Below are 12,124 nucleotides of genomic sequence, written 5' to 3'. Positions count from 1 at the left end.
AGGTCTGGCCGCAGTTGAAAGATCCAGGCGCCGTCACTGCTCCAGACTTACATGGCTCAAAGAAGGCGATGCCTGCACAAAATTTTTCCACCTTAAAGCAAATGCACGGCTCCGCAAGAATTTCATTCCCAGTCTGCTGGCGCCAAACGGTCAGCTTCTGTGGTCGCATGAGGAGAAACAGCAAGAAATTTTAAGGCATTTCAGTGAAACCTTGGGAACGAAGGAAGCTAGAACCTGCACTTTCAACTGGCCCGACCTGGAGCTCACCCTGCTACCGCCTTGTGGCCTTGATGACATTTTCACTGAACAAGAAGTACGGTCAGCCATTTTCCAAATGCCGGCTGAAAAAGCTCCGGGTCCCGATGGATTCACGGGAGATTTCTATAGAGCTTGCTGGCCTACTATAAGATCAGATGTGATGGCTGCTTTCCAGTGCATTTTCAATTTAAACACTGGCCCACTACCTAAGCTAAACACAGCATCCATTGTTCAGAAAGATCTTGCAGCTTCAGTAAAGGACTACCGGCCCATTAGTCTGATACACTCGTTTGCGAAGCTTGTGATGAAAGTTCTGGCTCTGAGGCTTGTTCCAGCCATGGATTTGCTGATCTCAAATTGTCAAAGTGCCTTTATCAAAAAAAGATGCATACAAGACAATTTCCTTTATGTCAGAAACTTAGCCAGAGCTTACCACCGTACAAAGACACCGGCTTTACTCATTAAGCTAGACATCACAAAGGCTTTTGACTCTGTTTCTTGGGAGTACATTTTTGAATTGATGGAGCATCGGGGCTTCCCTACAAGATGGAGGAATTGGTTGTCGCTTTTTTTGTCAACATCCTCATCCTCCGTCCTGCTGAATGGTGTGCCAGGCCCAACAATCCAGCACCGACGAGGACTCCGTCAGGGTGACCCTCTTTCACCATATTTGTTCATGCTCGCCATCGACACCCTTCAGACGCTCTTCCAAATGGCAACAGAAAATGGCTCCCTCTCTGCTCTAAGGGGGCGGCACGCCAAGCTCCGCTTGTCGCTGTATGCTGACGATGCTGTGATCTTCCTAAACCCAATCAAGGAAGAATTGGAAACGGTCATCCAGATTATGAGGTCCTTTGGAGATGCAACTGGACTGAGGATCAACCTGGAAAAAAGCTCGGTAGCCCCCATCCAGTGCCACGACATTGACCTGGACATCGTCTTATCTCCTTTCCCCGGGCAGCGAGTTAGTTTCCCGACCACCTACCTTGGATTACCACTGGTTCTTGGCAGGCTCCGGCTCGTCCACTTGCAGCCGGTGCAGGACAAAGCCCTGGCGAAATTGGCTAGCTGGCAGTGCAAACTACTGAACCCGGGAGGTTGCCGGGTTCTTGTCCGGTCCGTTCTCAGTTCTTTGCCGGTCTACATGCTCACGGTGATAAAACCTACAAAGAAATTCATCAAGAACTTCGACAAGGTCAGGCGCCGCTTTCTCTGGGCAGGGAACCAGCAACTCCATGGAGGCAAGTGCAAGGTTAGCTGGGCAAGGCTACATCGCCCAATCAACAGAGGAGGCCTTGGGATTACTGACCTTGAGCTCTTCAGCTGTGCACTACGATTGCGTTGGCTCTGGCTGCAATGGAAACACCCAGAACGGCCTTGGGTGGGCATGGAACTGCCAGTTGATGAGGTCGATGTCGCTCTATTTGCAACAGCTACACAGGTCACTTTACACAATGGCCGAAAGGCAAGTTTCTGGTGGTTCAGCTGGCTAAATGGAAAGACCCCGGCATTACTCTTCCCTTTCCTCTTCCAACACAGCAAAAGAAAAAACAGGAAGGTGGCCGAAGCTCTCCACAATGAACAATGGATACGGGATGTGGCCTATGACCTAACAGTACCTCTTTTGGATGAATTCGTTCGCTTATGGGAGCAGATCGACTCAATTGGTTTTGATAGCAGCTGTCCAGAGGAAGACTCCATAATTTGGACTAGAACCACTACAGGCGAGTATTCTGCAAAATTGGCTTATGAGATGCAGTTTGAGGGAGGCTTCCTTTCTCGCTTCCCCAAGATGGTTTGGAAGGTTTGGGCTCCATCCAAGTGCAAGTTCTTTTTGTGGATCATGCTGCAAAATCGGATTTGGACTGCAGATCGCCTGCTCTTGAGGGAATGGCCCAATTGCTACTTTTGTCAACTTTGCTGGAGGAACTTAGAAACTGCAGTACACCTTTTCTCTGAATGCCCGACCTCTAGGGCCGTTTGGAGCAGCATCAGTTCTTGGTGCTCCTGGTCAGCGATGAACCCATCTTCCTGGAGGGTTACAAATGATCTGGAGACCTGGTTCTTTCAGCTGGCAGGTACCTCCAACAGCCCTACAACGAAAGGTGCCTGTTCTCTAGCAATTCTGGTCACTTGGACCATCTGGTGCGAACGCAATCGCCGAGTCTTCAGTGAGGAAGTGAAGCCAACAGCAAGAATCATCGACGAAATTAAAGAGGCCTCTAGACTGTGGGTTCCGGCTGGTGCTAAACACTTGGCCTTTCTAGTAGATCGTCAAATAAACAAGTAATATGTAATTTTATCTTTTTTTCCTTGGTTGTGGAGCTATTCCGATGCTCCAGCCTAGGTCGTTTCGACCTAGGTTTTTTGGCACAGCTGGCGCCTGTATTGCTACTCTTCCTTATTAATTAAAGCCAGGAAGGTGTCATGGATCTTTCAAAAAAAAATATTATTCTTTGTAGGTAAGGACTAATTTTTCGCCTTGTCCCTGACATGGACACTGCATAAATTTCACAGGTCTGACTAAGGTTCATGATTCTAGATTATAGAGATACTGACAAAAAAATGTTACCTTGATGTTCTTGAAGCATTATAAATTTTCTAGGAGAAACGTGGTATGGCCACAGGTAACAAGTACACGACAGCATAAATCTGTTGGCCGCTCTTCCTTGCTCCGTTGCTGACGAGTGGGCCCAGATCAGGGGGTGGCAATACGTGATCCCATGTCTGGCCCAAAGCACCGTAGCAAATGAGAACTTCTTAGAAATAATAAAGAAAACATCCGGCCTATATATGTGACCACACACATCCAAGTTTTTACAATATATTCATTTCAGTGGGTGATCACAAATAATAGAGGAAAGTGGATACAAACAAAACAAAAAACCATAAGCAACATCTATTATTGTTTACTCCATTCATTTTTTATGATAATCCAATTCTTTTACTTGCTAAATTGTTGGTTTTTCTTATCTCCTCACGCAGCAATAATGAATGTGGTACGCAATATGATCCCTTAAGGACTAAGGTAGCCTCCAAACTAATACATGCACGTGGGAATTCAACATCAAAAACGTCGCCACCGCCTTCATTCGATACCAAGACTAAGGGGGTTTTGCACGGTGATCTCTCGCTTCTTCTCGGTTCTTCACTTCTTTCCCAACATTTGCGACATGCGAAAGGAAGCTGACCCGTGCTCCCACCGGCGAGGTCGCTGTTTCCCTCCGCATCCGGCGGCCTTTGGGCTCTCAGAAGTGTGCGAGGACGTGGCTCTCCGTCTGGCAGTGTAGATTAGGTGCTAGGGTATCTGGGGTTTGGTATCCGAGCATTGGTGGTGAGGCGGAGGCGGCGACGATGCCAAATCGGAATAAGTCCTCTCAAGTTCTTCCTCTCTTCGATGGTGCTTCTCTCCGGTGCCATCGGCGAGCTTGTGAAGGTGGTGCTGCTAGTGTGGAGCTCGCGTACAAGAGGTGCTCGTCAGCGGCTTGTCAGTCCGAAAGGGAGATGAGTTCATCGACCTTTTGCTTGGTGATTACAGAGGCAGCTTTGGGCCTTGCGGTTGCCAGGAAAGCGGAGCAGCTCCAGTCCTCGCCGGCGGATCTGCCTCCAGGATTGCCGGAGCTCGGGGTGCATCATCGGCTGATGGATCTGTGGTGTTGCCTTCTGCTCGCCCTCGATGACGAGCTTCTACTGCGGCTCTTCTGAAAGCTTTGAAGCGATGGAGCTCTGATTGATTGATTTGGGGTTTGTGGTTCCTGCTCTGGATGGCCGTCGCCGGTAGACGACGATGCAATCCGGCATGCAAAGGTTCTAGGTTCCAGTTTTTTTTTGTTGCTATTTTCCAAGGGCCTTTGTGCAAACAGTTTAGTGGGAGAGCTGTCCTCTGTTTTCTACCAGAATGTACCTGTACGTGTGCTAGTCTTTGTACGGTATTTTCATGTTTAATATAGGTATGTTTGCTCAAAAAAGATTAAGGGGATTTTGATTCCGCGGTGTAAGGAACATGGTCTCATTAAGCCATAATTTGTGATTTTGGGACCCATTGCGACGGGTTAAACCAACGCTATCATTGATCAAGGCGTCGGTGCACTCAGGCCCGTCCCTGGGCACGTGCCACCGGTGCACCTGCACAGGGCCCCCAAAAATATGGGGCCCCCATTAGATTAGGTTGTACTACTATCAGGATTAGTAGTTTCTAGCACAACCCAAGTTTCTCATGGAGCTTTCTTGAGAAACCTACACACAGACTTTCCTTCTCTCTCAAAATCTCTTCCACTTCTTCCTTGCCACATGTAAATCATTTTATAATAGTTGTACTTCTGATTCTCATTCTCCTATCACTAATTAATCAGCAATTTGCCCCAAGTAAAATCCCGTTGGACCATGAATCATCCCCAAATGCCAACCTCATATTTATATCTCATTTTCTTCTCCTCTATCTCGTTTGTCCTTACACCTTAATCTTAGCATCTAATTAATCAATGGGATCGGTTGGCTCTGCTAGACCATTTGAAACTGCTTCAGTTGGATCGGGGTACTAATAATCATATCAGTACTTGTAAACATACATGTACTTGCAATTTTCTTCTTGAATTTGTGTCTCTGCTAATTCTATTTTTTCTCTATTTGTGCATCCTTATTTTAATTAAGTCTTCTAAAAGTTGAAATAGAAAATATGACTCTTGTTATGAAAGCACTAAAAGGGAAAAAAAGGAATTAAAACATCAAATTTGATTTTAAAAATGTGTTCAAGCATGATATATAATAAGTATCCAAAGTTGAGTTTGTTTGATTGGGGCCTAAAGTATAGTTTGGCACAGGGACCATATTTTTTGCAGGACGGCCCTAGGTGCATTGACTGTGCATTGCTGAGGCCAAATGAAGAAGATCTATAGGCACCAGTTAAACCGACATCCATCATCAGTTAAAATGACACAATGTGTTGGTACATTGCTGAGGAGTTTTGACATGGTGATGAAGTGAAGACTCTAGAGGCACTGGTTAAACTGAAAGTGCAAACAAAGAGGCATCGGTGCATTTGTGTTGGCATTATCCAGCGAGCATGTCAAAGCGGCGAGGAGCAAAATCTTTAGCACCGATTGAACTGACAGTGCATTAGTGCATAATGTCGGTGCACTGACGTTAGGAGTCCAACGGCTACTATGCATGTATTAGTGCAGACCCAACGGCTATATTCGTTTGAGCAGGGTGAAGAGAGGTGTCAGTTGTACCAACGCTGTCAGGAGGGTGTCGGTTCTCTGTGCTTTTTCTAGCTGTTGGAGCAACAACTTCTTTTAGTTGGTGGCCTATATATACGTCTCACTCTGAGTCATTTGAGTTTGCTGGAGTCCAGAGAAGCTACAACCACACTAGAGAAGTTCTCCAAGTCATCTAAGTGCCAAGTGATCATATCTTTAGTCCTTAGCACATCTTTGAGAGTGTTAGTGCTAGCTTAGCTCATGAGAGAGTGAAAGAGAGCAAGGTGCCTTATGTGTTGTACTTGAGTTAAGCTCAAGCTTGTATCTTGGTGACCTGGCCCCTTGGAGTCTTGGACTTGCTGGCACATCTTCGACCCTCTGGCTTGGTGTGGAGCGGCTTTGACATCTTTGCGGGGGACGTGGAGAGCCCATTCTTCGTGTAGAAGCTCTTTAGTGGAAAGCAGGATGAAGATGACCAGGAACTTGGCATGAGCCTTGGTGGCCTAGCTTTTGTGGCAAGTCAAGGGTTCCTAGAAGAGACTTGATTGCTGAGAAGAATACTCTCGATTGAGCGCTTCAACAATGTGAACTAGGAGTGGCTTAGTGCCTACCGATATTATAGGATAAATTTTAGTATCTTGCTAGGATTGGCTATATGTTACAAACCTTATTTTGGGATGAGGGTTTCACAGTAAAATGAACAAGAACTTGAAGAAGATCAACTTGATGGGGTACATGGTCTTCCTCAAAGATGGGCCTCGCCATCAACTCATGAAGGTTGAGAGGATCAAGTACCAGAAGAAGAAGGAACAAAGGAAGGAGAAGGAACCCAAACAAGAAGCCCTTGCCACCTTTGGTGAATGGGTAAGTGGTGGTGAAGAATCAAGCACAAGGTTAAGCGATGAGTCAATCAAAATATTCACCACCCGCATCAACAATGGCTCTTTATCATCAAACATGTGTCTTATGGCCAAAGGTATGGAAAGCGATATAAGTGATGATGACTCCAACTCTTATTCCATTGAAGAACTTCTTGACTTGGTACATGAGCACCAAATAGTCATTAAGAAGCAATCTAAACAAATCAAACAACTTAACTCTCTTAATGATTTTAATGTTCCCTTGCTAAAAATTATGATGATTTGTTATGCAAATTCAAATTGCTTAGCAAGGAGCATGAAGAGCTCAAATTAAAAATTGAGAACATTAAGAATGAAACTAATGATTTTTTGGAAGCAATCTATCTCTAGTGCAATTCCAATCTCTATGGTAGATGCTTCAATTTCTTACATTGATTTAATTGATGAATCTTGCTCTGACATTTGCAATGAGAAATGCTTTGAGAATGTGGTTATAGAATCATGTGATGATCTCATTGCCAAGAAAAACGATGAGCTCAAGCAAGAAGTAGAAAGGTCATTGAAAGCGAATATGGCCGGGAATATGATTGATTGATTAGGGTGCAAAGCACGGTACAAGTACATATAGGCAAGGATGCCACAGTAGATGGAAACAACCCTATCAGGGGGATCCTTGCCTATCCTAATCAACAGAGAGATCCTGAGGGGGGGCGCACCTAGACACAGTGGGCGCCCAGCCCCAGTGGCCATTAGGCCGGCTAACCAAGGCCCGTGGGCCAGCCTAAACATAACATGCTAACACCCCCACCCCTCCACCCCCCACCCCCGCAGTCTGATCATCGGCACCGCGAATATTCAGACTGGACTTGAACTCCGAAAACACAGAAGAGGGGAGCCCCTTGGTGAAGATGTCGGTATACTGGGAGGAAGTTGGAACATGCATGACGCAGACTTCACCAATGGAAACACGCTCCCGCACGAAGTGGAGATCGATCTCAATGTGCTTGGTGCGTTGATGCTGGACGGAGTTAGAGCTCATGTAGACGGCGCTGATGTTGTCACAGTAGACCAACGAGGCACGCTGGAGTGGAGCATGAAGCTCAAGGAGCAGCTATCAGAGCCATGTAGCCTCTGCAACACCATTGGCTACAGCCCGGTATTCGGCCTCTGCACTGGACCGGGACACTGTGTTCTGACGCTTCGACGACCAAGAGACAAGATTGTCTCCAAGAAAGATAGCATAACTCGAGGTGGATTTGCGGGTGTCGGGGCAGCAAGCCCAATCAGCGTCAGTGTACACAGTCAGCTTAGCCTAGGCAGAAGGACGGATCAGAGTCCCAGATGAAGAGTACCCCAGATATAGCGAAGGATACGCTTTAGAGTGGCAAGATGAGGCTCCCGTGGATCATGCATATGTAGACACACATGCTGCACCGCATATGCAATATCAGGCCTGGTGAATGTCAGCCACTGAAGGGCGCCTGCCAGACTGCGAAAATCTGTGGTATTCTGAACAGGCGGACCATCAACTGAGAGCTTTGGGTTGGTGTCAACAGGAGTGGAGCAAGGCTTGCACTCGGCCATGCCTGCACGATCCAAGATCTCCAACATGTACTACCGCTGAGTGAGGAGAAGACTAGAGCCGTGGCGCTCCACACACATGCCCAGAAAATGATGCAACTCACCAAGGTCCTTCATGGAGAACTCCAGCTGTAGCGCCTGAATGGTGCGACGGAGGAGTGCCGGGGAGGAAGTGTGAGCACAATATCATCAACATAAAGCAGCAGGTAAATCATGTCAGTGCCGCGCCGGAAGATGAACAGTGAAGTGTCAGTCTTGGCCTCAACGAACCCGAGAGACAGCAAGAAGGTGGTGAACCGACTGTACCATGCACAAGGAGCCTGCTTCAAACCATAGGGCGACTTGTTCAGACGACAAACAAGTTGGGGTGAACGGGATCCTCAAAACCAGAAGGCTGAGCACAGTAGACTGTCTCGGACAAGGTGCCATGGAGGAAGGCATTCTTCACGTCGAGCTGATGAATAGGCCAACCTCTGGAGAGAGCCAAAGAGATCACTATACGCACCGTAGCAGGCTTGACCACCGGACTGAAGGTCTCAGCAAAATCCACACCAGGAAGCTGAGTGAAACCCCGGAGAACCCAACGAGCCTTGTAGCGCTCGAGGCTGCCGTCAGACTAGAACTTATGCTTTGTAGACCCACTTGCCAGAAACGATATTAGCCCGCGGTGGACGCAGAACTGAATCCCATGTATGGTTATGCAGAAGAGCAGCGTGTTCCTCCTCCATAGCAGCATGCCAATTTGGGTCGCAAGGGTGCTACGGAAGGTCTTCGGGAGCGGGGACAGTGGCGCAGCATGGTAAAGCGCTGGAAGAGGAATGCCGCGCTTATCCCGCGTGGTCATGGGGTGCTGGTTCGTCACTAGAGGAACAGGCACCGCACCACGAGGCAGCGGGGCAGCGGTCGGCGGGGTAGAAGCATGTGCGGCGGGTCAAGGCACACGCCGGTGCGAATAGACGTGATGCAGCTCGCGCGGTGGTGGCGCGACGATGACCGGCGGCGAGGCGACTGCTGGTGCCGCACCACCAGCTGGGGGGCTACGGACCAGGGGAGTCCGCTAAGAACCCGGCGCAGCCAAGGGCGAGGACGTCGGGGTGGCAGCCGCCGGTTGCCGATCAGCCGACAGGGGCTGGAAGCCCGGCGGGACAATCGGCGCCGTCCTGGGGAGGGCCGCACGTGGCAGCGGGCCAGCCGAGCTCGGAACCTGGCCGGCCACGCTTGGTGCGGGGTGGAATGCCGCACGTGGCAGTCCAGGGAGAGGCGTCATGTCACCAAGAGGTCCTACACGAGACAAAACATGAGTCGGTCTAATGGGGGTCGGCTCAGTATTAGTGAAATCATCCAGGAAGTCAAGGCTGGCGGAGCCAGTGGAGCGCTCAGCGAAAGGAAAAGCAGCCTCATCGAATACGACATGGCGCAAGATGAGCACTCGGTTGGAGTCGAGGTCAAGGCAGCGATATCCCTTATGATGAGCTGAGTAGCCAAGGAAGACGCAAAGGACAGAACGTGGAGCCAGCTTGTGTGCAGTAGTGGCTAAAAGGTTAGGATAACATTTGCAACCGAAAACACGAAGGTGATCATAGGACAGTAGTGACCCATGAAGGGCAAAATGCGGCGTGGCAAATTGCAATGTTTTGGTAGGCAAAATGTTAAGGAGGTATGTGGCAGTGGCGAGTGCTTCAGCCTAGTATGAAGCAGGCATGCTCGCTTGGAACAGTAGAGAGCGAACGACATTATTAATGGAATGAATAATGCACTCAGCTTTACCGTTCTGGGAGGAAGTGTAGGGGCACGACATACGAAGATGAACCCCATGAGCAAGGAGGAACGTGCGGGCACTGGAGTTGTCGCACTGGACCGCCTTGATAGTGGCGCCATACTGGGTGGTCACATGAGCAAAAAAGTTAGCGAGAATAGAAAATGTGTCAGACTTAAGGCGCAATGGGAACGTCCATAAGTGGTGTGAGAAATCGTCCAAAATGACCAAATAATATTTATGACCCGAGATACTGACCATAGGAGATGTCCAAAGATCACAATGTATAAGATCAAATTTATTTGACGCACGAGAGGAGGACGTAGGGAAAGGAAGCCTGATGTGATGACCTAACTGGCACGCATGACACAAAGAGCTGCTACTGTTTTTATTACATGAAGGTATGGCGGGAGCAAGCTTGGCGAGAGCCTCATGACTAGGATGTCCTAGGCGGCGGTGCCAAAGAGTAGCGTCAGCACCGGCGACAAAAGACGTGGCGGTGGGCAGCTGCAGCGGGTAGAGGGGACCGGAGCTATTGGACCTGGCGATCACTCTCCGGGACTGTAGATCCTTCACAGAACAACCAGCGGGATCAAACTCAATGGAACAATTGTTGTCACAAGTAAACTGGCGTACAAAAATAATATTCTTAATAAAGTTCGGAGAAACGAGAACGTTATTAAGAGAAAAGGGGCCTGAAGGCGAGCTGTACCAGTGGCAGTGACAGGTAAGAGTGAACCGTTACCAACAACAATTGATGAAGGGGAGAGATACCGCGGGGATGAAGCAAAAGAAAGAGTGGAAGGAGCAGATGTCATGTGGGAGGAAGCACCTGAGTCGAAATATCATTTGTTTTGGTGCGGAGGGTTGAGCGACACGGTGCTGAAGGTGGACGCCAGGGATTGCTGGTCCCAGGAAGGGAGGCCCGTGGTCGGGTTGAGATAACCCGGCGCGGCCCACATGGCCGCCTGAGGAAGCGCGGCTTGTGGCGCCTGTTGCTGGGCTGCCTGAAGCTGCGCCTGGGCCTGCTGGAGGGCCTGCGCCTGGAGGAGGGCCTGCGCCTGCAGCTGGGCGTGCTGGGCCTGCAACGCCTGGGCTTGCGCCTGCTGGGCCAGCATGGCCGGCTGCGGCTGTGGGCTGGGGCGAAGCGCGGGCCCTGCTGGCCGGGCCACATGTGAATGGACCCGGTCCAGGGGTTCAGCAGAGAGGGCCATGGCCCAAGCGGCGCTGGAGACCCAGTGGAGGATGCAGGAGCCCCCTTGCCACCGCTGGAAGGGGCAGCGCCGCCGGTACCGCCGGTGCCGCCTCTGGAACTCCTGTCGCGCTTGCTGCGGCGCGACCTGGAGGAGCCGCCGGATCCCCCGAAGCCACCCCGAGAGCGGGAGCTTGACTTGGGCGCAGGCGCCGGCGCAGGAGGTTGGGAGGCAGCGGGCGTAGCGGCGGCGAGGGAGGTGGAGGGCGCGGTGACGCGGTTGGCGGTGGTGAGTTCCTCCAGAAGAAGATCGTTCCTGACCTCCAGGAAGGAGGGGAACGGTCGGCCACGGCGAAGATGCATCCGAGGGTGGCGTAGCGTTCGTTGAGGCCGCGCAGCACGTTGAGCACCAGTGTGCGGTCATTGATGGGCTCGCCGAGCTCGCAAAGTTCGGCCGCCATCTGCTTGAACTTCTTGCAGTAATCTGTGACAGAAAGATCACCTTGAACGAAGTTCCAGAACGCGGCGTTGAGATGAAGGGCACGAGTCTCACGGTTCCCAAGGAACTGGGTCTCGACGGCGAGCCATGCTGAGCGTGCAGTGGAGTTGCGCTCGAGGATGGCATCAGCGAGATCGTGGGAGATTGTGCCGGCGATCCAGGACCGGACAACGCAGTCCATGCGCGCCCAGCCGGGATTCTCGGGCGAGGCGGCATCGGAGAGGATGTGCTCCTGGAGGGAGTACTTGCCAACGGCAAGGACAAACTGCTCACGCCACCGTGCATAACTGCCGGGGTTGACGTCGAGGATGATGTGGACGACACTCCGGATGTTGACGGCGACGGCTTGAGCGTGAAGGTTGAGAAGAGTCGCGGCTTCATGAAGCAGCACGGCGTTGTCGAAGGCGGCGCGATCCGGAGCGGAGACGTGCTTGGCGACGTCGTGGCTGTCGCGATCGTCGTCAGGATCAGGAAAGGTAGCGGCAGCCTTCTGTCTGTCTGGCGGCGGCATGGGCAAGGGCGTCGTGTGCGCGAGCGGCGGCGGCGTCACGCTCCTGCCCGGTGGCGGCCGCTTCCTGCTCAGTGGCTTCGGCGTCCTTCAGGGCGGCGTCGCGCGCGGCCTTGGCGGCTGTGGCATCTGCAGCATCCTGGTCAGCGGCGGCTGGAGGGATGGTTCCGGCCATGGCGCAGCCAAGATGGCGCGCAGCTAGGGCAGCGGAAGGAGGAGAATCACAGGGGAAACCTGGACTCTTGATACCATGAAAGCGAATATGGCTAGGA

Source organism: Panicum virgatum, chromosome 9N (assembly GCF_016808335.1).
Source record: "Panicum virgatum strain AP13 chromosome 9N, P.virgatum_v5, whole genome shotgun sequence".
NCBI lineage: Eukaryota > Viridiplantae > Streptophyta > Magnoliopsida > Poales > Poaceae > Panicum > Panicum virgatum.
Note: the sequence above shows the minus strand (reverse complement) of the source record.